The following is a 26,095-nucleotide window of genomic DNA, read 5'->3' on the forward strand; positions in this document are numbered from 1 at the left end:
TAAATCTTTAAAAAAATAATTACTGAGTTGTAAATGTTCTTAATATATGTGTATAGTCTTTCATCAGGTATCTATTTTGCTCATATTTTCTCCTAGTCTTGGGCTTGCTTGGTTTTTAGTTTTCTTTTTTTTTTTTAAAGATTTTATTTATTTATTTGACAGAGACAGTGAGAAAGGGAACACAAGCAGGGGGAATGGGACGGGGAGGAGGAGCAGGCTTCCCGCCGAGCAGGGAGCCCGATGTGGGGCTCGATCCCAGGACTCTGGGACCATGACTTGAGCCAAAGCAGATGCTTAACAACTGAGCCACCCAGGCACCCCAGTTTTTAATTTTCTTAATAGTGGTTTTTGTAGAGCAAAAATTTTTAATTTTGATGAAGTCCAACTTATTGAATTAATGTGTCTGATTTAAGAATGTTTGCCTCCTCCAAAGTTTTATTGTTTTGGTTCTTACATTTAGCCCTATGATGCATTTTGAGTTGTTTTTGTGTTTGTAGTATAAAGTAAGGGTGAGGTTTATTTTGGTGCACCATTTGTTGAAAAGATTATCCTCTCTCATTTAACTGCCTTGACATCTTTGTTATGGGCCCTCTATTTTGTTCCACTGATCTACAAATATGTCTTTTCACCAATATCAAATTTTTTGGTTTATGATAACTTTATAATAACTCCTGAAATCAGGCAGCGTGAGTTCTCTTATTTTGTTCCTTAAGAAAAATTATTTGGCCTGTTCTTTGCGTTTTTGTACAAATTTTAAAGTCAGCTTGTCAATTTCTGTAATTGAATAGAAATTTAGATTATAATTTCTTTTACCGGATTTTAGATTGGGATAATATTGAATCTATAGATTAACTTGGGGGGAGTTGACATCTTAATATCGACAGTGCATTTCATTTTGATTTGTTTTTTACATAACTGAATAAAATATATTTATAAGTTAATCTATGACTTTTTCAAGTGATGAAATCAGGAATTGCTCAAGAGAGCAAAGTTAACTAGCCCACAGAGACTGAACCCATGGCTTTGTCCTGAGCAATAATGGAATGTTAGCAGCTGTTCCTTAGCTTGATTCAAATAAAATGTATTTGGTCAAATTAAATCCACATTTTTATGTAGTACAAAAATAAAATGTTGATGTTTGTTGACTATGATTAGTAGAATAAATCTAAAAATTGCCTGACCATTTGGGATGGCAAATATGTGGGATAATCCTGTCACTCCTCATCATGGCCGAAGTCATTCATCAATCATGACGTTCTTTCTCCAAGAATGTGTATACAGATGCTATTTATTTATTATTTATTAGCAGTGGTCCTATTTATTTAATACTATTTATTAGCAGTGGTCCTCAATGGACTCAGTTTATCTTTTCTGCAATAGAGGGAATTCCTCCAGCAGTGATCAAGGGGTGAGTTGACTAGCAAGGATTTTTCTTATGCTAAAGTCTGTCCATTTCTCATTCCTTATACTTGAATCTGCTAGGCCAAGGATTTTCCATTTGTTTTGTAACTCAAATTCCAGGACCGCTTTTGAATTTGTTGTACTAGAAAAGTTTATTTGCTTAAAAATTTTCCCTGTTGACTCTAGCCCATCCCTGAATGGGGGTTAAAGTGGAATCAGTGTAATAGGGGCTTTAAGTAGTGTATCATGATTTAATTGCAAGGATTTTAACATTCTTGTAAGATCCCCTATTCCTAATTCCTACCTTGAAGCCTAAGACCTTTGCTGATCCTATGGTACAGCTGAGAATGTGTCCATTGTACTGACAGCCCTGATTTCTAGTCCACTCTACCCCTCTCCCAATCTGTATGTCACCTGGTGAGGCCAGTTCTCTTGCTACTAGTTTGCTATTTTAGCCATTTCAGACCACAGGACTGACCTAGTGCATTAAGGATACTCCTCCTTAATACTGAACCATAGAAAACTTATTTATTTATTTTTTGGTTGTCATGACATTTGGAGAGGTAGAGGACAGGGTTCGAGACCTGGTAGGGAGCAGATGCTTCTATTGTTGATTATAAACCTAATTGGAGCTAAAAATTATTGGGTCTCTTTGGTTTCTCCCTTGTGACCTCTCTGAGGGAATAGATGCCAGGAATTCAGGCTAGTTTGGTAAGACAGGGTACCGGATGGATTCCATTTGTGGGTTGCTGAATTGAGAAGAGGTGATGATGGGATGTTTTGGTAGAACAGAGATGCAGATTTGGAGTTTAGGAGAAAGGTTTGCATTGGAGATTATTGATTTAGAAGTCATTTGCATATAGGTGACTACTTAAGAGGCAATCGTAGATTGAAGTCGCCATTTCAGGTGAGAATGTACACAGAAAGAAGCCTACAGCTGGACCTTGGGATACTCACATTTGAGAGACTGAGGAAAACTGGGGACCAGTGAGTGGAAAAAGTTGAAAACAAATGATGGGGAGAAAAACAGCATTGTTGTATTAGGCCTCTTCCCAATTTCTGCTTGGCCAGAACTTTGCACCCTCAGCTCTTATAATAGTGATTGGCATGTAGTCAGTGCTTAACAAACTTTTGTTAAATGACTGACTGAATGGAATCCAAAAAGAGATTTTCTAGGAGGAACCCAGGGTCAACAGTCTCCAGTGTGGAAACAAGGCTGGAATGAATGAGGAAAGGTTTCTTCAAGAAAAGGGTTTTGGATCTGGGGGATTAGGAAATCACTAGTGAATTTACAATATGCAGATTATAAACACTTACCACATTATGCTTAGATTATTAAAACATGTAAAATGCAGATGTAAGACTTGATTCCTTGGATGAATGTGATGATTCAGAGATATAACTTGTAAATGGTGTTAAGTACTTAGTCCAGCCTCTGGTTCATTCATTAAAATAATAGTTAACGAGTGTTTACTATGGGCTGGGTGTGGTTGCAATATCTGCAGATAGAACAGTAAATAAAATAGGTAAGGTTTGTGCATTCATGGACTTTATAGTCAACCTGGGATATTGACAGGTAATAACAAAGACATCTGAGAGTGACAGATGGTGTGCAGAAATCAAAGGATGATTGTCTGATAGCGTGATGGGAAGGCTACGTTAGGTAGATTGGACTGATAAGGCCTCTCTGAGGAAGTCATAGAAGCTAAGAGCAGAATGAAAAAAAGAGCCAATATTAACTATTACTATTCTTCCCTTCTTCCTCTTTTTATTTCTGGTTCTTCCTCTTTCCTCTTCAACTGTCCCTCTGCCTTATACACCGGCTCATTTCATCAGATGACTTTTCGGTTCAAAACCCTTCCATGCCTCCATGAGTGACTTTGCAAGTTGTTATATGGACTCAGCCCGCAGAGGAAAGTGCTGCTCTGGTCTTACCAGCTGGCTGTCAGCTGTAGAAAAGGCATCCTTGCCCCAGGCAAAGGCATTTACACCTTCCAGGGAAACGTATGATTAGAGACAGCTGAGGGGCAGAGGTGGTACAGATGCAGACACAGAGGAGGGGTTGGACAGAAAGCTAACGGGGACTTGATCTATTAGAAGAGGAAAGGCCTTTGAAAAGTGAATTAATGATATTCATAGCTGCATCAGGTAAGTAGCTGGCCAGAGTTCACTGATAATGAGGCCAGGGTTGAATTCCCATATGGACCAGAGAGCTTCATGTGGAGAAACTATGCTGTGTACTCCCTGGCTGTGAGACTTAGGCAAACACATACCTCTCTCAACCTCTGTTTCCATCTGAAATGGGGACATGTACCCCACCTGCCTGCCCATATCATAAGGAACAAATGAAAATGGATAGTAATGTGCTTTTTTAAATTATAATTTTTAAATATGATCTTTTACTGTACAGTAATCTTATTACTGATTACATTATTAATTTCATGGTCTAGGCACCTTCCTTCCCTACTTGTTCTGCAGTGTATATCAGCTGGCTATCTCTCCAGTGGATATTCAACCACACTTGAATGTTCCTTATAAATCAATCAGTAGCCCTTCAATAGGCCCATTAGACTGACCCTGAGTTAGGAAGATTATTTTCATAAAATGAATACAACCTACATTCTCAAGTGCTGGTGCTTGGGCTTATTCTACTCATTCCTGGCTAAATCTTTGTCTTACTTATTTTAATGTTTGTTATACTTGATTGCAGTGCTTCTAACCACTAACCACTAGTGTGGATTTCTGTCTCCTCCTCATGAGTGAGTCCTAGGCTGAGTCCCCTCTGACCTTTGTCCTTTTGCCTGATCTCTAGAGAACTAGAAATCAGGTCATTTGGTGTTCACTACCCAGTGATGACAACTAGAGGTCACGTGTGCCTCCCCCCCAAACTCCTGCTCATCATGGACACTGCTAATGGATTATTGCACTACCTCCTATTGATGTGGTTTAACAGCTCTGACTAATATGGATAATCACTGGCTACATGTGGCTATAGAGCAAAACAATGAATCATGGAACACTACATCAAAAACTAATAATGTAATGTATGGTGATTAACATAACAATAAAAAATTAAAAAAAATTGAATGTTGTACAAGTAAAATATAAGCAAGACCATGAAGACCTCACAAAAGAAAAAAATGTAAAATAGCTCAGTAATTTTTACATCTATTACAAGTTGAAACGGATAATATTTTGCATATATTGGGTTCAATAAAATATGCTATTAAACTTAATTTTACCTGTTTCTTTTAACTTTTTTTAAAGATTTTATTTATTTATTTTAGAGAGAGAGAGTGAGAGAGAAAACACAGGTGGGGAGAGAGTCAGAGGGAGAAGCAGACTCCCCACTGAGCAGGGAGCCCGATGTGGGGCTTGATCCCAGGACCTTGGGATCATGACCTGAGCCGAAGGCAGAGACAACCAACTGAGCCACCCAGGTGCCCCTCTTTTTACTTTTTTTTTTAAGTGGCTACTAGAAAATGTAAAATTAAAATGTGGCTCACATTTGTGGCTCATGTTCTATTTCTGCTGTATTTCTGCCTTCAAATCATAAGACAGTTCTCTAAGCATTTGATGAACAATAAACCAGAAATAAAAGGAGTTATATTTTATGGGAGCAGGAGAGGGGTTGACACATTTCGAGTTTACATCTCAGAAGGAAAAAAAAAAGAACCCTGAATTTATCTAATTTAGTGGCTCCCCAAGATGTCTCTGTATTAGAAAGTCCTGGGCTTAAATTGGCAAGTTATAGATTTCCAGGTTACACCCCTGGAGATTCTGGGAGATTAATAGGTCTAGGATGGGGCCCTGGATTGTGTGTTTTCTCCTCCTCCTTCTTCTTTTTTTTGGTTTAGTTCTTGTTTTATATGATGAACTTAACTCTGAAATCCCGCTAGAGTTGGAGGGGATAAGCAAAATATGAAACCCACAGAACTGCAACGAGAACACAAAGATTATAGGATATTTTGAGCAGGTGAGGGTGAAGAAGTGCTCATCTAAGCTACAGAAGGAATGGTCTGATGGTTAAAACACAAATCAGATTTATTAGATTTGTTCATAGTCAGCAATGGTGACCTTGCTGGTCTTGCTGTTCCTAGACCCAAAGTGCTCCATGGCTTCCACAATATTCATGCCTTTTTTTATCTTGACAAAGACCAGGCTTGCCATCCAAGCCCTCCATCTTGGCAGTGCAGAGGAAAAACTGGGAACCATTTGTGTTGGGTCCAGCATTTGCCATGGACAAGATGGAAGGACCCATATGCTTTAGGATGAAATTCTCGTCATTAAATTTCTCCGTATAGATGGACTTGCCACCAGTGCCAGTATGGCGTGCGAAGTCGCCATCCTGGCACAGAAATCCCAGAATAATCCTGTGAAAGCAGGAACCTTTAGAACCAAATCCTTTTTCCCAGTGCTCAGAGCATGAAAGTTTTCTGCTGTCTTTAGAACTTTGTTTGCAAACAGCAAGAAGGAGTGGCGGCCCAAGGGCTCGCCTTGCATGGCCATGTCTAAGAACACAGTGGGGTTGACCGTGGCTGGGCCGTGCTGGTATCTGCCTGGATTGCGTATGTTCAGTAAACAGCCTGGGAGATTCTGATGTGCAGCCAGGTTTGAGAACCCCTGAGGTAGGACATTTTTTACATTTCTATGAAGCGACTTTCTTGGAGTGACAGGTTGTTACTGGCAGAGCGAGGACCAGAGCACATATTCCTCAAGGATTATATTTTGTACCACCGATTCCAAGAGTATTTTGCACTACTGTGACCCAAGAGGATTCCCAGAACTCAGGATGGAATGAGGAACTCAGGCTGCATCTCAGCAGGCAGGCACGCTTCTCTTCTTTATTTGGAGAAAGCCCAGTTTGGCTTGGCAGCCCCCTCTGTTGTCAAAAATCCCCAGCACAGCCTGGCACAGCTGCTGGCTTTGGGGAAGGGAGCAGGGGGAGGGAACACAGAAAGATGAGGCATGAAGGATAGTCTATGGCGGAAGCTACTTGCAGCCTAAGCCCTTTGGAGCCAGAAGGGCCTGTGGAGGTTGTTTACCTGACTGCCTCTTGGTCTGGAGGAGGAAATTTGGATAAATCATTTCACTTCTCTGTGCCTCAGTTTCCACATCTGAACAAGGGGGATCATGACATGCTCTGTACCCCTCCCTCATTAGAGACTATCATAATAGTCATAGCATAATGCGAATTTTTTTTTTTTTTTTTTTTTTTTTTTTTTACCAGTATCTTAGTCCGAAGACACAGCTAATTAGAGATAGAGGCCAGACTTTGAACTCTGGTCTCCAAGTTGAGGCATCCCATGTAATTTCAGCTAACAAAGACAGATGTATTCAGCTGTTTCCAGAGGGACAGGGCCAGGAAAAGCTTACAAGCGAAGTTGAGCCTGCCCTCATGCCTAGGTGAATTAAAGTCAGGTAGCTGCCCTCTTATTTATACATTCATTCATCACCAATTTATTCGGCTTATATTTATTGAGTACCTCTTATAGAATTGAAGCTGCAAGATGTGGTGTTACTAAGTCAAATTAGATGGGTTTTTTGTTATATCTATGGTTTTTGCTGTGTCTCCCTGAATATTTCTTTTGTCAGAAATATTCTCAATTAGCTGTCACTGTGCACAAATAACATGACTGGGTGAAATAATAATAGCTGTCATTTATTTAGCATTAGTTATGTGCCAGGCACAGTGCTAGGCACTTTCCAGAATAATACCTTGGAGCACAGAAGAAGAAATAGATCTAGGGAGACTTAGTACATTTCCTAAGGAAACAGGTTAGTAGGTGGTGGAGCCAGATGTATTTCCACCCTTTAAGCCACAGTGTTATATTGCTTTGAAAAGTATTTCCTTTTGGTAACAGTGTTAGGTAGCTATAAGGCCCTAGGCAAAATATCTACTTACTTGTGCATGTTCATCAAACTTATTTATAGCAGTGAAAAATAACCTAAAATATCCAAAATAAATTTAAATAAATTATAATACAATATTTTTGAAGAATAATTGGGAAAGTGCCATTCATAAAATGCTACTTCATAATAGGAAGATTTATACCTGTTTGGTACTAATTTTGTAAAACACCTCCCCTTACCCATAAATATTAAAAAAAGGATGGAAAGCAATTCACTGTTGTTTTCAATATTGTTGTTGGGTATTAGTGCTTTGGAAGAGTCTTATTTTCTTTGAACATCTTGAGTTTCCCATACTTTCTACTTTTTTTCCCTACGTTCCCCCCTGTATTATGACAATTCTCAAACATACAGAAAATATGAAAGAATTTTATAGTGAATACCCATATACCCACCATCTAGATTCTACAATGAACATTTTACTATGCTCCATCACTTAACTACCCATTTCTCTATTTATCCATTTTATTTTTTGATACATTTCAAAATAAGTTGTTGGCCTCAATGTTCCTGTGCCCAAATACTTCATTATGCTTACTGTTAAAATTCAGTGTTTGTTGTGTACCTTTTTTTTCTTATAAGGTAAGATTTACTTGCGATGAAGTGCACAAATTCTATGTACCATTCAGTGGGTTCTGACAAATGCATCCACCTGACAAATCCTTAGCAAGATACAGAACATTGTCATCACCTTGGAAAGTTCCTTCATTCCCGGTCAGTCCCTTTCCACAAAGCAACTTCTGTGCTCATTTTTTTCCAGGACGGGTTAGTTTTGCCTGTCACAGAAGTTCATGTAAATGGAATCATATAGTATGTAGGCTTTTATATAAAGTTATTTTATTCAACAATGTTTTAAAAAAATTTTTTTTAAAGATTTTATTTATTTATTTGACAGAGAGAGACACCACGAGAGAGGGAACACAAGCAGAGGGAGAGGGAGAAGCAGGCTTCCCGCAGAGCAGGGAGCCCTATGCGGGGCTCGATCCCAAGACCCCAGGATCATGACCTGAGTGGAAGGCAGATGCTCAATGACTGAGCCACCCAGGTACCCCTTTTTAAAAAAATTTTTTTAAGATTTTATCTTTTCATTTGAGAGAGAGAGAGCACAAGCAGGGGGAGAGGCAGAGGGAGAGGGAGAAGCAGACTCCCCGCTGAGCTGGGAAGCCGACATGGGGCTTGATCCCAGGACCTGGAGATCATGACCTGAGCCAAAGGCAGATGCTTAACCATCTGAGCCACCCAGGTATCCCTTCAACATAATGTTTTCGAGATTTGACCATGCAGAGTTCCTCTCTGGACCATGAGGTCCAGACCATGCAGGAACCAACAGAGTTCCTCTCTGTTGCTGGGGTGGGACAAATGTACCACTGTTGGTATTTCCATTCTCCTATTGATGGACATCTAAGCTATTTCCAGTTTTTGGCTATTATAAATAAAGCTGTTATGAACATTCTTATACAGTCTTTTTGTGGACATATGTTTTTGTCTTGGGTAAATACCTGGGTGTAGTTCTGGGTCATAGAGTAAGTATATATTTTGTTTTGTAAGAAACCACCAAGCCCATTCCCAAAGTGGTTGAGCCATTTTATACTCTTGCCAACAATGTAAGCAAGTTCTGGTTGCTCCATATCCTTGCCAGTATTTGATGGTGTGAATCTTTTAAATTTTAGTCATTCTGATGGGTGTGCAGTGGTATCTCTTTGTAGACCACATGTTATTTTTATAATCAGAAAAAAAGTTTTATAAGAAAAACCTGAAATGATGCCAAGGAAAAGAAAGAGAAAGAAAAAAGTACTGGAAATAAATTTGGTAAAATTAATAGTGTTCTTCTTTGAGTGATTTACAAATGGATTTCTTTCTTGTCCTACTTTGCTTTAGTTTCCAAATAGTCAAAAATAAACACGTATTCCTTTTATTATGGAAGAAAATGTATCTTATTTGTAAAAAATATTACCTATGAGAATTAATTCATTAATCAGAGATAATTCAGTGATATTTTTAGCAGTCATGACTGTGTGACAGCTTAAAGCTTAAAAAAGCCTAAAAGGTGATAGCTGGGTTTGATGGGTTATATTTGGGTCTTATGTGTAAATACTCTGTATGAGCAAAACGCTTCCTGTCTGGGCTTCAGTTTCTTCCTCTTTTTTTTTTTTTTTTTCTAGAGAGAGAGAGAGAGCGTGCACATGTGAGCAGGGGATAGGCAGAGGGAGAGGGAGAGAGAGAATCTTAAGCAGGCCCCATACTCAGTGTGGAAGCCGATGCAGGGCTGAATCTCACAACCCTGAGATCATGACCTGAGCCAAAACCAGGAGTAGGATACTTTATGGACTGAGCCGCCAAGGTGCCCCTCTTCCTCTTTTTTATAAATGGGTTAGAATAGGTTATTAGAATAGGTTATCCTCTCCCAGTTATAAAGAAAATGTGTGCAAAACTGATAGGCATTTGAGGAAATCAGAGATAGGACAAATAGGCTTTGATGGGGAACAGAGGTTTGTTCCTTAGGAGTTTCAAGCTGAGAGAAAAAGAGCCATTTGCCCTGGGACTCATAGGAAAGGTCCAGAGCCACAGAGAGAGACTGTAAGATATAGCAAGGAGAATGTGAACTTCAGAGTTAGATGGTCCTGGATTCAAATTCTGATATAACACTCTTCTTGAACTTTGATCTTGGGCAAATGCTTTAATCTCTCTAAGTCTCAGCTTTTGCATGTGCAAAACAAAGATCATAAAACATTTATCCTTTTGGCTGTGTGTGTGTGTGTGTGTGTATTTTGAATCAAATAACATTTACAGACATTAACGTGGGTCAGTCTTCTGCCTTGAAATGTAGTAGGCAAGTGACAAAACTGGGGGAGAAGGACTTGGAATAGAGGGAAATAAAAGGGGCCAGAGATGAATTTAGAAATCTAGATTGTGAAGGCCTAAAGGAATGCTAGAGACAATCTAATCAAAACGCTCATTTTGCAGAAGAGATTAAAAATAAGGTCTAGCATTGATTCCGCATGGAGATGGCGGCCAGGCCAGTATGGGAACCCAGGTGTTTTATTTTCCAGTTATATCACAAGGCTTCCGCTAACTTCACAATTTAACTCTAACTTAATGTCAGTCAGATGAAGTGGAATTTTCCTTGCACATTCCACTAGGACCACTTTGCTTGGGGTTCTCAAATGCCATAACCAGCAAGAGAACAGAAAGCTCTCCAGGAGACTTGTCAGTGGAAGATTTAATTCTTCTCTTCAACTCTTTAAATTTTACAAGTTCAAGTGATAGGCATAAAAACCATGTTGTTGGTCAGCTTAGCTCTGTCCCAGAACTGTCTGTTGCATTTGACTCTGATTCTTCCTAAGCTCAGGCGCAAACTTCCCTGGAAAGTACCTGCTGCCCACTGAGGGATTTTCTGTGTATTAATTTCATCCATGAGAAGTTTCCTGCATTGTCCTGGCTTGCAGGCTAGACACTTACTGTCTGACAATTGTATGATTTTCCGGCACTTTCAAAGGAGACCAAATATCCCTGCCACACTGATTTGTCCTGATTAGTTTCTGTCAAAGTTGTTTACCACTGGTTTGGTGGTGTAAGCTTGCTTCTGTGCTTAATTTCAGAGAAAAAGATTTCTTTTCACAAAGCCAAGAAGTAAGTGCTTAGAATCCCTCCTTTCAAACCTTCAGTTTTTTTTTTTTGGTCTGTAGAAGCAATTTCTTGGGTGGTTTCATTGGCTTAGTAAGAGAAAAGAGAAGAAAAGAAAGAAAAGAAAAGAAGAGAAAAGAAAAATCAAGATCCAGCTTGAATCTTCTCTTGCTCCAAATCTCTATGAAAAGTCTTTTTTCCTTGCATACCACACCCCTTACCGACTTTGCAAAGGAGTGCTCAAGGGTGAGCACTCTCAGCCCTGGAGATCTTGAGACAGGAAATAACATTTAGTTATCCAAGGGGTAGCACCCCCTCCCTCCGTTTCACAGGGGGATTTTTACTCCAGCCTGATTCAAAGAATAATGACCCTCTTGTGAGCAAATCTCTTAGGAAACGTCTGATCTAGTTTTCTAAGATGTTCGTCAGAGGAGTGAGAGGACTTTGGGACTATGAAGACTGACTCTGGATCCATCTTATCTTATTTATCTGCTAGAATCAGGGTTAGCTTCCTGCTGGAAGGAACAATTTCTGCCACGCTCCTTCAACCCAAGACAGAAAACACAGAAGAAATATTGATACATTCTTGTGCTTTCCAACACAAATGTATTTCATAGAGTCCTTGCTGCTATAAAGAAATTCTTTGATAGCAAAATGTAAGAGAGCTTTGTTCATAGAAAAGTCCTTTCTTCCCTTGGCTAAGGGCTCCTTGTTCTTTTGCCATCTCTACTCTCTCCCTTGCCTGCTTTGTTTATATGACAAAGTCAATATTGTACTCCACTTACTGTGGTTAGGAAGATGGAGTTGTATGTTTTGGCCCTAAGGGCAATGTGGTGGAATAGAAAGGCCTGGAACTCAGTCTGGTGTCATAAATTCAGGCTCTGGTTTTGCTGGTGATTTCTCAGACTTCAGCGTCACCAATCATATCTAAGAATAAGACTTTACAAAATATTTTTCATAACACATGTGAGACATTTAACACAGGTCCAGGCACAGAGTAAGCACACAGTTAGTTCTAGCTGTAGTTGACTTAAAAGTTCGTTTCACCAACTGCTTTATTCCTTAACGGGTGTGTGTGGCAGCGGACTGGACTCCTGTGAGAGTATGAGAAGGAGGGCTGCTGAAAGGGGGCCAGGATAGGAAGAACTGAACAATATTTGTGGAGGGCAGGCATTGGTTTGTTCTTTTTCTGAGGGCTGACTCTTCAGTAGTGGGTTAGTGTGTGATGTAGTAGGAATGTAATAGACTTTGAGTAAGACAGATTTGGGCCCCAGGTTCTGTTCTGCTGACTTTAGTTGTGCAATGTTGTGTAAGTTCCTTAAAATACCTCTTTTATAGGTTGAGTAGAGTGACCCAAGTTTTCTGTGCTCTTCCCTGCCTTCCACACCTGAAGCTGAGAGAACTAGACTAGAGCACTGGAAATGACTCCATTCTCTGTGTGAAACCAGCCCTGAAGAAGCAATTAAGGCAGCCTAAAGGTGTTGGCAGAAGCCTAATAAACCTTATGGGCATGTTATTTGGGGTTGCTAACCTTTCTCACAATTGGACACTTCTATTCACAGATTAGCACCAATAATAAGCCCCATTGAAGAGAATGGCTCTAATTGGTTCCTAGTTGTTGCTCTGGGATAAAAGTTGACCATCTATTCTGAGAATGGTCTTTCCGAGGCTGTGTCTGCAGTTTGCTCAAATGAACTGATAAATCAATGAAAAATTCACTTCACAGAGTTGTTGGGTCTGAGCAAAGCTCTGACTTCTTGCAGGTTTGTGCGTGAGTGTGTACGTGTGTATGAGTTTGTAGGTGTGTTAGAGAGAGGGAGTGTGTGTATGTGTATGAGTTTAAAATGATGATGTAGACAAATGAAAATACTTAGAAAAATAAACTAACCAAAGGCCCAAATAAAAATCCGCTTGCTTGATTCATCTCTCCTATATTAGTGTAACTCAAAAAGCAAAAGGAAAACATTTTTTCATAGTGAACATGACCTGTCACAAATTCTAATGCTTTCGGAGAAAAACAAAATGATGAGAAGAAGATTCAGCCCCAGGATTGAGGATTTTCCACACCTTTCTCTCCAGGAAATTATTCTAGGAGGGATATCCAGGTCAGGTATTGTTTTGGTAAAGGCCCATTGTTTAATTTTTTTCTTGACTTGACTTCTTCATATTCTTTTATTGTGGTAAAATATACATAACATTGACCATTTTAGCCATTTTAAAGTGTACAGTTCAGTGGCATTAAATACATTCATCCTGTTGTGCAACCTTCACCAACATCAGTCTCCAAAACTTTTTCTTTCATCTTCCCAAACTGGCACTCAGTACCCATTCAGTCCTTCAGATTTTTAAGAGACAGCAAATTACAGATTTTGGAACCATCTATTCCTTATTCACAAGAGGAGTTAGTGCAGGAAATAGCACATCATTTATCTTTCCTTATTTATTTATTCAGTTACTCAGCTGGTGTATGCTGATTACTGATGATGAGCCAGGTACTGTGTTGGGGATGATGTTGAACAAACCCGACAGAATCTTGCCCTCTCTGACTTTACAGATTCTTCTCTTCTTGTTGTGGTGGGCAGAATAATGGCCTTCCAAAGATATCCATGTCCTAACCCCTGGAACCTGTGACAGTGCCGCTTTACATGGCAGAAGGGATGGTGAGATATGATTAAATTAAGGATTTCCCCGCCTTTTTACATTTATATTGAGGTAAAAGAAAAAAAGAAGAACATTATGGATGTAGGGTAAGGATCCTGAAACAGGGAAATTATCCTGGATTATCTGGGTGGGCCCAGTGTAATTATAAGGATTCTTTTTTTTTTTAAATAAAGACTTATTTGTTTGAGAGAGATAAAGAGGGAGAGAGAACATGAGTGGGAGGGGCAGAGGGAGAGGGAGAGAGGAAGAATCCCAAGTGGACTCCTCACTGAGCATGGAGCCTGATGTGGGGCTCCATCTAACAACCGTGAGATCATGACCTGAGCTGACACCAAGAGTTGGGTGTTTAACCAACTGCACCACCCAGAAACCCCTATAAGGAATCTTATAAGGGAGAGATGGAAGGTCAGAAAAGGAGATGAGACAACAGGACTGAGTGATGGGAAGGGGTCCATGAGCCAAGGAATTGGGAAAGCCTCCAGAAACAGGAAAAGGAGAGGAATGGGTCTTCTAAAACCTCCAGAAGGAACACAGCTTTCTTGACACCTTGGCTTTGGCCCGTAAGACTCATTTTAGACTTCTAATCTCTAGAACTGTAAATATAAGGTAATTTGTGTTGTTTTAAGCCGCTAATTTGTGGTGGTTTATTATAGCAGCAATAGAGAACTAATACTAATCCTTGTCTTTTTGCTTAGTGTTAAGGGGTTTCTTTATTATGAGTTTTCCCTGGTTGGTTCAGGAAACTGGCAAGGGTAAAGATTTTGCTCTTGAAGCCCTGCCTGCCCCATGTCATAAGCCTATGTCTGGACTTTCGATGGACTATGACTTGCATTTAATTCATCTCTTATTTTTCTCACTCCCTAGTACCATGCTAGGTGCGTTAAATGTCTAGCACTCAATCTAGGAAGCATCCTACACTTGAGTAAGGCTCTTTCTGCAAAGAGGTCAACAGCATTCAGGGGAGGAGGTCATTCCATTACTTGGTAAATTTACAGATGTGTAATCACTTTGCCTGTAGTAAAAATGGTTGCTACCAAGTGCTGGTAGTGTATTCACATGTGTTGTATAGTAAACTAGTAAACTACAAGATACATGATTTTTCCAAGACCCAGATAAAAGGAATAAATGTTCTGTGCAGGAGTCTTTCTCATGCTGAAAATAAAATCTTTGACAATTCTAAACTCTCAATATTTACTTAGTCTTGTGCTTTTCTGAAACAGTAATCCTTATCCTTTTTGCTGCATGATTCCCTCTTAAGAACAAAAAATGATATTTTCGAAGCTTTTAGACTTCATTCTGTGGCCTCCCTCTCCAATCTGCTGGGCAGAGAGAGGTCAGGGCTGAGTGCGAAAAGGAGTAAACTGCTACCGGTCTTGGGAAGACAAAAATGTGAGCATGAGAATGGCAACTCCATGTTCTCTGCTGTCTTGACCTAAGGCCAGAGAAGAACTGATTCTTCCATTTACCTGATTTTTAGAGATCCTCATAAAATTGAATATCTTTCTATTTTTTTTTAAGATTTTTTATTTATTTATTTGCGAGAGAGAGAATGAGAGACAGAGAGCATGAGAGGGGGGAGGGTCAGAGGGAGAAGCAGGCTCCCCGCCGAGCAGGGAGCCCGATGCGGGACTCGATCCCGGGACTCCAGGATCATGACCTGAGCCGAAGGCAGTCGCTTAACCAACTGAGCCACCCAGGCGCCCAAATTGAATATCTTTCTAAAGAACAAATCTGAGGTGCTAGCTAAACTCCTCTTTTTCATGTTAGAAATGAAATCTAAGGCACAGAAAGTCGAACCTCTTTAAAATGGCTTACAAGGTCCTTCATGACCCAGCTGGCCTTCTCCCTATTTGTCCAGCCTCTTCTCACACTATTTTGCCTCCTCATCTTCCAACCATTCTGAATTTTTTTTTTAGTTCCTCTAACAATTTGAGTCTTTCTAGTGTCCTAGCTTGTACCTGACTCAGCCTGAACCAGGCTTTCTTCTCCCCTTTCCCGCACACCGTGGCCTAGCTGACTCCTACACAGCCTTCAGCTTAGAGGCTGCTTCCTCAGGGTAGCGTCCCGTCATCCCACGCCACGCTGAACTGCTCCTTTGCAACACAGCTCTTACACACTGTCTTACTGATGTCATTTACTGGTCTTTCTCCCCGACTAGACTGTAAGCTCCAAGAGGGTATGTTGCATGGGGGCCTGTGTGTCTTTTGTGTTCGTTGTTTTCCCTACCGTGCTTGGCACTTCCTTCTAACAGACTGGCTCTCTGCCCACTGGCCAAATCTACCTCAGTCAGCCTTTTATGTGCCACCATTTGTTTTAATTGCACAGTTGTACATGACCGAGCAAACGGCAGATAAGTACCTGTAATCAAACAGTCGGAAGAATTTAAGCACTTTTGTTCATTCCTGGAACAGTCACTGAGCCTTGGCAATAGGCAATTTAAATTCTGGACGACGAGTTTTCAAGCCGCTTCAATGGCTACATTTTGAGAATAGCGGAAAAACTCCAACCCTTTGATAATTAGACTGAATCAGTTTTCATAATTCTACTTTATGCACTAGAATGGTTAGCAAACTTCATTATCAGTGGCCTGATGAGAAAGCTTTTAGCTTCTAATATGGACCTTGTACGTAATTTCGATTTGCAACCAACCTATGGCCACTCTGCACGGCAGTGTTTCTTAGACAAGATGATCTTACAGTTTCATCATTATAAGTAATTTCAAAGTAGGCTCAGGAAAGAGCATACAATTAGCATCTTGTTTATGTATGTTTGATTCAGAGGAAGGACAGCTGATGGCCACAGTTGAAAGTAGCTACCATACACCTCTATAGCACAGGTAGCCTGCATTTGCTGAAGTTGTAAATTGCCATCTTTTCTTTTGCTCTGTATATCCAGAACATTGCCAGATTCTAAAGGACTCTTACTAATCAAGAGGAACACATCTTTAAGAAATTTCTATAAAAGGGGCGCCTGGGTGGCTCAGTCGTTCAGCGTCTGCCTTCGGCTCAGGTCATGGTCCCAGGGTCCTGGGATCGAGCCCCACATCGGGCTCCCTGCTCGACGGGAAGCCTGCTTCTCCCTCTCCCACTCCTCCTGCTTGTGTCCCTCTCTCGCTGTCTCTCTCTGTCAATTAAATAAATAAAATCTTAAAAAAAAAAAAAGAAATTTCTAGAAAAGACATGTGACTTATTATCTGACAGAGCATCCCAGGCTTCCCCTTTTGTAACACTCATAAATTACTCCTTCAATGTCTCTTTAATCCACAGTAATCTAAAGCATGAGACTCCATCAAGGCAGAGATCATTCTGTCTTTGCCACTGAATCCGTAGCACACAGACAGTTCATGTATATTTGTTGGTTGGATAGATGAGTGACACAGATGAATGAACTTCCATAGTGATGTGTTGGTATATAGGCAGTTCTATCTTTGGCAGCTCTACTTTACTCTAAGTTAGAACTCTATAGCTTATTTGGAAAATTGCTTTGCATCCTGTTTCAGTATGGCTCCATAATAAACCACCCCCAAACTTATGACTTTTGTCATAACATTTCTTTTGCTCACACAGCTGCATTTTGAAGAGCGCTCAGTGGAGAACTCATTTCTGCTCTCCTTGGTGTGGGCGGGGGCAGCTTGGCAGCTGGAGAGGGGAGTCATTTGAAAGCTGCTCCTTGCCTAGGCTGGGAATCTTGAACAGCTGAGGGCTGGATCAACCAGGGCTCCTCCAATATCTCTCTCTATCTCTGCAAGGTCTATGTAATCTCTCTAGCATGGCGGCTTCAGGGTAATTGGAATTCCTACATGATAGCTCACGGTTCCAGAGGCACATATTCTAAAGAGAGAGAAAAAGCCAAGTAGACGTTGTATTGCTTTTTGTCATCTAGCCTCCTAGGTCTCATGGCATCTCTTGTGCTGCATTCTATCCCTTTGAAGAAGGCACTGTGGTCAGCCTGTAATCAAGCGGAGGTTGAATTACATCCCACCTTTTGTGGGAGAACTCGAAAACATGTTTCAAAACCATCACTTATCCATTCACTGTTCTGGAAGTTTTGTAAAATCAATAAAGTCACAATCAACTAAGTTGAGACTTGAAGGCTTATTCTGCTTGAGACAAGAACTCCTGCAGAGAAGTAAAACTAGAATACCATTGTCACTTCTTACATACAGGCATGAAAATGAGGAGGTTGAATGAGCACCCTTTGTAAGCCAAAGCATCATAATTCCTCCAAAAGGTAGAATTTGGGGGTTCATTTCTGTTCTTTGAATGGGTGCAAGTGGGACTCTTACAAAGGGAGAAGAGATATAACAGGCAATGTCGATGTTGGCATTAGTAGGCGTATGCTTTACAGTACCCTCATTGCTTCCGACCATTCTGGCTCATCCCCCCAGTGTAGGCTCCAGGAATGCTGGTTAGTGACTTCTCTGATCCTCCAGTTGCCCTTTTCAGACCATTTCTTCCCCAGCAACTCCCACAGTTCATTTCTATCCTAAATACATTTTCTATTTTATAATGCTGAGAGGGTTCTGTTATCTGATAGAGAAGAAACCGACATCATATTATTCTATTAAAAAAATTCTTTTTTTTTACTAAATACAGCTTGAATAGCTTTTATTTGCAATCTTCATATAGATGGCAGCTATAAACCATGTATACGGACCTTTTAAAAATCTAATGGAGTTCCCCAGAACATTGTGCATTGATTTCTATTAAAGCATTACCCAAAGATGGGTAAAGATGGATTGCTGCTGAGGTTCTTGAGGCCATGCCTCATAGGCCCGAGGTGTGAGGAGGATCAACTCTTATTCCCCCACCCACTGGCCTGAGGAATCTTACCTCAGATTACCCTCAAAGCACCAAAGGACCGAGTGACTGACCACTCCTCTCCACTCTGGAATAACCTAGTTAGGTGCAGATTAGTTGCTCCTAGAATGCCTTGCCCAAATCCCCTCTGGGCTGCTGGCTGAGTATTTACAGCCCTATTAGAAAGAGCCCATCTCTCCTGACCCTGGACAAAGCCTTCAGGACTTATAGTGTGATTTGGGGTTGTAATCAGAGCCCTCCTATTTCCACCCCTGTCAAGCAGCTTTCCTTTTTGGCCCTGGAACAAAGGCACTTTGGGGAGGGGTAAATACCATTCATTTTTTTCCTGATAGAGAAGAGATGGACACAGAGAAATATCTCACTAGATTATCATTCTGCAGTAAATCTCAATAAACCATCATGCTACATAGGTAAAATACCTTTTGCTATTAAAAGAAGCTTATGAATGTCAGATGAAACAGTGTATGGGAAATTTTCTTTTCTTTTCTTTTTTCACTGTGTTTATAGGGTATAGATGTGAAAAAATTTCCTGGATGGAAGTGATGTTCACAAGTTAAGACAAGGACAGAGCAAAAGTGTTTTCAGGATGAAAGCAATTACAGAGGGAGTAGTACCTCTCTTTTGCAGATCTGTGTTTGCTGACTTTTTTTTTCTTCTCTCAGAACTTCTAAATATGGTGAGTTTCTGCTGAGTCCCTGAAAATGGGCCGTTTACAGAGTATTTAAAGAACTCAAGGCAGTGTTTCTAAGCTCTGAGGATCTCTTCCAAAAGGGAGGTGGGGAGGATTAAGGAGCTGCCAAGTTTATTCCACAGATGTGTGATTCACTGACCCTCGTTCTTAAAATACCTGACAAAGTAAAGTCTACAAGAGTTCAGATTACGTGACTGGACAAGACTCTGCTGCAATCTGCGCTTTCTCCAAATGTAGGGGTCTAGAATAAGATTACGTTGAAGAATGTAGGTGTTAGTGGAAGTTTTCCTGCTAGCTCTTCCCTTTATTAACTGTGTGAACTTTGTGCCAGGGACTCACTGTCCTTAAGCCTCAGGTCCTTGTCCCTAAAATAGAGGTAATAACAGCATCTAATTTACCTCATAGACTTGATGGTGGTATGGGATAGTGGTTAGGAGTGTGGATGCAGAAGCGGAGTGTCCAGGTCCCACTGCAGGCTCTACTGTGTATTAGCTCTGTGAGAGCTTGGGCAAGCTCCTTACCTCCCCAGCCTGTTTCCCCATATGGAGAATGGAGCTAACAACAGGACCTAGCTCCTAGAGTTGCTATAATAATTTCATCAATTAAGAGAAGTAAAGTAGTTAGGAAAGTGCTAGGGCCTAGGAGATCTCAGGAAAGGGAAGTTCTTCATGTAGTTTTAGAAGCAGGAATGAGATTGGGGGAGCCAATGTCAAAAAGCCTAAGTAGGCTTACGGTGGATACCCACATCATGGGGGGTACGAGGGAGATACAAGGTGCAGCACTATCTTACATGGCATGAATTCTTTGCCTAGAAAGGTTCTTTGGACAGTTATCTATACTTCACTTACAGACTGATGCTCAGAATGCAATTAAAGAATAAATTTATTAGCCTAAGACAGTGTGTTTTGGTGACTTAAAATAACAAGAACCATTTATTATTCTCACAGTTCTTTCAGTTGACTGGGCAATTTTGTTTCACATGGTGTTAGGGGAGGTTGCAGTCTTTCGGGGTGCTCAATTGGGTGGGATGTCCAAGACGGTTTACTCACGTGGTACACAGGCAGTGCTGACTGTTGGCTGTGAGCTCAACTGGGGATGCCAGACCAAGCACCTTGGTTCTCCTCCACATGTCCTTTCCTCGTGGCTTTGGTGGCTCACAGCATGTGTCTGTGTTCCAAGGGTTAGGAAACCGAAGCTGCTAGTCCTCTTAAGATGTGGGTCCAGATATTTCAGAATGTCACTTCTGCAGCCTACTATTGCTCAAATCAGTCCTAGGGCCAACCCAAATTTCAGTGGAGAAAAAATTAAACTTCACCCCTTGATGTGAGGAGCAGTAATCAGGGAGAGGAAGGGCACACAGGACGGAGACTAGCTATTGGTATTAATAGTCTATTGCTGTGTAACAAATTGCCCCAAAACACAGCAGCTCAAAACAATGGACATTTATTATCTCTCACAGTTTCTGAGGGTCAGGGATCTGGGAATGACTGAGCTGAATGGTTCTGATTTCAGAGTCTCTCATGATGTTGCCGTCAAGCTGTCAGCTGGTGGGGCAGTTTCTGAAGGAGCTGGAGTACCCACCTCTAAGCTCATTCATGCGGCTGTTGGCAGGAGGCTTTCAGTTTCTCGCCGCATGCTTCTCTCCCTAGGGCTGCTCATCATATGGTTTACGCAGGAGAGTGGTCTGAGGAAAGATAGAGGGAGGGAGAGGGAAAAGGAGAAGGAGCAAGAAAGAGAGAGTATGAGAGAGAGACAGAGAGAGACAGAGAGAGAGAGAGATCCATCAAGCCTAGAACTGAAATCTTTTTATAACCTAATCTTGGAATGACATACTGTTACTCCTGCTATTGGTCATATAGACCAAACCTGGTACAATGTTGGGGGGGTGGCGGCTACAAGATGGTATGGCTTGAGGATTACTGGGGATCATTTTAGAGGCTGCCTACCCTACTACTACATAGTGATGCTGTGCACAAGAAGCTTGTCGGGAGCTTGTTAAATTTGCAGATTTCTAGTTTGAGATTCTGATGTGGACCACACTTTGGGGATTGTTAGTCATATAAAGACTTTAATCTTATTCACAGTCTGAGGGCCAAAGGGCAGCCAATTGTCTGCTGCAAGTGCACATTTACACACCAGTGTGAGTAGATACGGGTTTCTCCTTTGCCTCCCACAGGATTTGATGCATACTAAATGTGAAGACCACAGACCTCTGGGTTGTTTGGAGCAGATGACACTGACAGGTTATGGCTTTTTTGGTTTTGGGTTCTTCAGTGAACTCATTTTTTTTTTTAAAGATTTTATTTATTTATTTACTTGAGAGAGAGAGAGGGAGAGAGAGAGAGAGAGAGAGCATGAGCAGGGGGAGGAGCAGAGGGAGAAGGAGACTCCTCACTGAGCAGGGAGCCCGATGCAGGGCTCGATCCCAGGACCCTGGGATCATGACCTGAGCCGAAGTCAGACGCTTAACCAGCTGAACCACCCAGGTTCCCCTTCATTGAACTCTTTGCCTATTTTTTATTTTCCTAAGCTATAGATCTCTGCTTTTGATTGGCACACATGTTGTCAAATGTAAGAGTACCTGTCAGTGGCCGCTTACTTGCAGATACTCATCACTTGCATGTGGACATCGATGATGTCACTACCAGTGGATTTCATTGTTTCTCTAGTAAGACACTAAATTCCTAACCTTCCGGTTTGACTCAGATCACTATAGGGAAGCCCTCCAAATATATTTGGATTTGTCTCTCCCTCCTTCTGCCCCTCCCTCACTCACTCCTTCTTTTCCTCTCTGCCTTCTATTCAACAAAACACCTGTGTAGGAGTTACCTTTTGGGCTGTCTGCTTAGCTCACAATGATTTTTTCTTCTCTTTGGCCCCGTTTCCATTGTCCTCAATAACTGTGTTTGAATCATGTAGCCCTGACCAACTGACCTTAGTAAATTGGACCGCTGTGGATACCTGACTCAAACTAGGCATTCTGATTCCTTCCCTGGAATTTGGAATTGGGACCAAAGAGGAGACAACAAGGCATTCTTTTTGCATGGCTGGATTCCTGCCCTGTAGGTGCAAAAATTGTGGTGGAACTGAGTCCCGTCACCACCATCCTCCCCTTTTGCTGTGTAATCTGATAGTAGAATAGTCAGTCTGTAGTGCAAAGCAGTTGTAGGAGTGAATTGGTGATGGAATATGGGAGAGTGTGACTTTTGGATTCCAGATGGCTTTCCATTTCTTGTATCTGTCTCTTCTAGGATCTTGGCTTGGATTTTGTATGCTTTCCATGTATGCTTATAATTTGTACCTCACCTTTCCACCCTTTTAAATTTAAGCTAGCTCCCATAGATTTCTATTACTCAGTTTTTTTTTTTTTACGATTTTATTTTTAAGTAATCTCTACACCCAAAGTGGGGCTTGAATTCACAATCCCGAGATCAAGAGTCTCATGCTTTACTGACTGAACCAGCCAGGTACCCCTTTGTTACTCGATTATTAATACAATCCATTTATATGGGCACTGTGGCTATACCCATAACCTGGTGAGTTCAGATGTTAAAGGGGAAGATTCTTGCTGAAGGCCACCTCTAGAATAATAGATGCATGGACATAAGGTGATGAGAGCACTGAGGAGGGATTCCTTACTCCATCTGAGAGCGCTGGCAAAGGTTTCATGGGGCAGGGGAGGTTTGAATTGGGCTTTAAAAGATGGTAGGAGTTGATGAGAAATGACAAGATTCTAAGTCCAGTGTGGTCAGACTGGTGTGTAAAGGCATAAGGGAGAGCGACTATAGAAATTGGAGGTGGGATTTGATGCCAGAAAAGTCAAGCGTTTCTTATGTTATGCTAAAAATAACAAGACATATTTTCAAAAGAGAAATGAAGATAATCTAAAGCATAATTTGGAACAATTGGTCTGGAATATCTCCTCATTGTGTATTCATTTGCTATGCACTGTAATGGAGCTGGTCCTTATAAGTGCATTTGGAATTCAAATGACTTTCATATATACCTTCTGTAAGGTTTGGCCTCTACTTTAGAGGAAGCTATTGAAAAACATCCATAAGCTTCCATTCTGGTTGTAATATTTCTGTGGCATGGGAAAGGCATTAAAAAGAAGACTTTCACACATCACATTTGGCCAGGCAGATGTTAATTAGAAACAAAAGCAATTTGTGTTTAATTTAATGGTAGTGGCAGATTCATTATACTGTTCTTTGGTCAGACACAGTGCAATGAAGGTAGATTTCTATGTTGTTTTTCTCTCTCTTTTTCATTCTCTTTGTCTTTCACAGTCATGGTTTAATGTATTTCCTGGGGATCCTGACTTTTAATTTTCTCTCCCATTTGATTTTTTTTTCTATATCGTCACTATTATATTTGAAATTTAATTCTTTTTTGCTTCTAAGCTTTCATTTGTTTATTTTTGCAACCTATAACTACACATTTCTAATTTTCTTTATGGTGGGCAAAGTCAAATTGTGGGTTATTCAGGAGTTGGCCACCCAATTACTACATCACGTGACTCTTATTTTTTCCTTCTTCTCCCTATTGCTGATTTTATAATCTTTTCCTGCTCACTAACATACTTATTAACAACTACCCTGGGATAAAGGAGGAAAAAGAACTCAACAATTAATATTTGGTGAGTTTTGAACAAATTCGATAAAAGGTTGGTTGGGAAGGATTTGAAACTCCTGGGTAGAAGCAAGAACTTTGATTATCAGGAGAGCTGGGTTTCTTTTCTGAAGTCTTAGCAAGCTGTAAGAAAACATCTTCTTTTAAGAAGACTGGCTTAAAGGAGACCTCTAGACTACCTCTTCAAGGAATAGCTTACTTCTCATTTGAGAAAGCAGAACAGAACTCCCACTCTCTTTATTGAAAGATGCAGATAGGTAATATGGCTTTCAGGCCCATGGATGTGTGTTCTAGTCCTCACTTTGCCATTCCCTAGCTATGTGATAACAACAGAAACAATATAAATAATAAAAACACACTGATGGCTTATGGTGCTATTGTTATACTCCTGGCATTTTACTTGTCTTATCATATTTCGTTCTTACAAAAAGACCTTATGAAATAGGAAAAACTATCTATTATATATAGGGAAACTGCGTCAGAGAGCACTTACGTAGTTTGTCCAAGGTTACTTGGTTGGTAACTGGCAGGAGTCTAACTCCAGAGCCCTTTTTCTTAATCCACATATCACACTTTCTCCCAACACTCAATTGCCTGGTCTCTTTGGACCTCAGTTTGTCTTTACAAAAGGGAAACTCTGATTGTTCTGATCTCGTCTCCCTATTGGAGAGGATCAAGTGAAAGGGAAGATGTTTTGAAGACTATAAAGTAGCAGAAAAATCCCAACAATTATTAAGGTAGACAAGCTGAAAGAGAGAAAGAGAGCGGAGGAAGGCTCCCTGGAGTGAGAATTAGAGTTTGACCTTCAGTAAAAGGGCTGCCATCATTGTGCTGACAGCCCAAACTGGGGACCTGGGTCACTTCTTCCAGGGCTGTCAGAATGGCAGGGGCAGGGGATGGATCGCATCCAGGCGTGAGAGGTACTAGAGTCTCTGGGCAGATTCACTCAGAACTTGACCTTTTGAATGTAAAACACTTGTCAGGTTGCCAAGTGCCAACTAGCCAGGGGGTGGATTCAGCCAGGAGAATAATATTCCTGTCACTTTTCCAGGGATGCTGTCTCTCTAACTGGACCCTATGACCACAGGGTCTCTTTTGGAAGAGAAATGGCTTCTACTGAACTCAGGGAATACCTAGAAACTGGGATCTCTCTATCATCTGGTTGGCATTTCTCAAGTTTTAAAACCCATTTCTCCATTTTATCAATGTGATAAATTCTGTAATTTGTATTATAAAAATAATTATATATATTTCATTTCCTAACTATAAAATTGTGCAGTTTGAGTGTTTTCACATTATGTGCCCCTACCTCATGTCTGGTAAGTCTCTGTGGGTGGGGTTTTGGTGTGTGTGTGGGGTGCTTGTTCTCTTGGGAATCACTGATATAAATAGTATATTTATAGAAATGTCTCAGTCAACCCATTTGGACAGGAGATTTGCACAAGAGAGCTCTGTGAAAAGCAAAAACATGGGTCATTCTATAAACTTGGTGGAAAAGCTTTCCTTTAGGAATCAAATCACAGAGGATGAGGATGAGAGGGTAGTAATTTAAGTCATCTACTTAGTCACTGACTACTTAGAATATGAATCCACATCCTTGTTGTTTAAATGTTTACAGTTAGGTAGGTTGTAAAATGGCTGCAAATTCTTCTCATCCCAGATGGTTCTCCTCTTTGCCACATGGTTTTTCTTGTCCTTCCATCAAGATATGGAGTCTTTTTTTTTTTTCTACCTCGTAAATCTGGGCATTAAGAAATGTGATGCAAGCAGAAGCTTGAAAAATAAAAACACTGGGCTTGCCCTCGCTTGCTGCTAGGACCTCTTTTGTCACTAAATGAAGAAGCCCAGATCAGCCTGCTGGAAATGGGAAGACATGGGGAGCAAAGAGAGGGAGCCTAGAGGAGGCCGCTATGCCATCAGTTCTGCCAACCACCTGGCATATGAGTGAAACCACCCTGTCTTTGTTCGGGTTGCTATAATGAAATACTAGAGAGTGGGTAGCTTAGAAATAGCAGGAATTTCTCACAGTCTTAAAGGCTGGGAAGTCTAAGATCAAGAAGCCAACAGATTCAATGTCTGGTAAGAGGCTCGTTAATTGACAGCTGTCTTTTTGCTCTGTCCTCACATGGTGGAATGGGTGAGGGAGCTCTCTGGGGTCTTGTGATGTTGTGATTTATAATAACTATATATTTGATGTTCCTCTATTCCTGGCTCAGAGCTTCTAAGATCCTTGGAATTTCCTAAGTAATGTGAGCAATAAATGTGTCTTTTGTTATTCCTAACAAGCCTCTTTCAACCACACCTGAGTTTATGTTAATGAGGCAGCTTTTGGACCACCCTTAAGGATGGGGGCTAC

General features: G+C 40.8%; 1 pseudogene; it reads right to left on the reverse strand.

The window, feature by feature from the left end:
* Positions 1 to 5,234: 5,234 nt before the first annotated feature.
* On the reverse strand, positions 5,235 to 17,965 carry LOC118015375 (annotated as a pseudogene).
* Between the last annotated feature and the right edge of the window lie 8,130 nt (positions 17,966 to 26,095).

The sequence above is a fragment of the Mirounga leonina genome, unplaced genomic scaffold (assembly GCF_011800145.1).
Source record: "Mirounga leonina isolate KUSES-001 unplaced genomic scaffold, KU_Mleo_1.0 Mir_104, whole genome shotgun sequence".
Lineage (NCBI taxonomy): Eukaryota > Metazoa > Chordata > Mammalia > Carnivora > Phocidae > Mirounga > Mirounga leonina.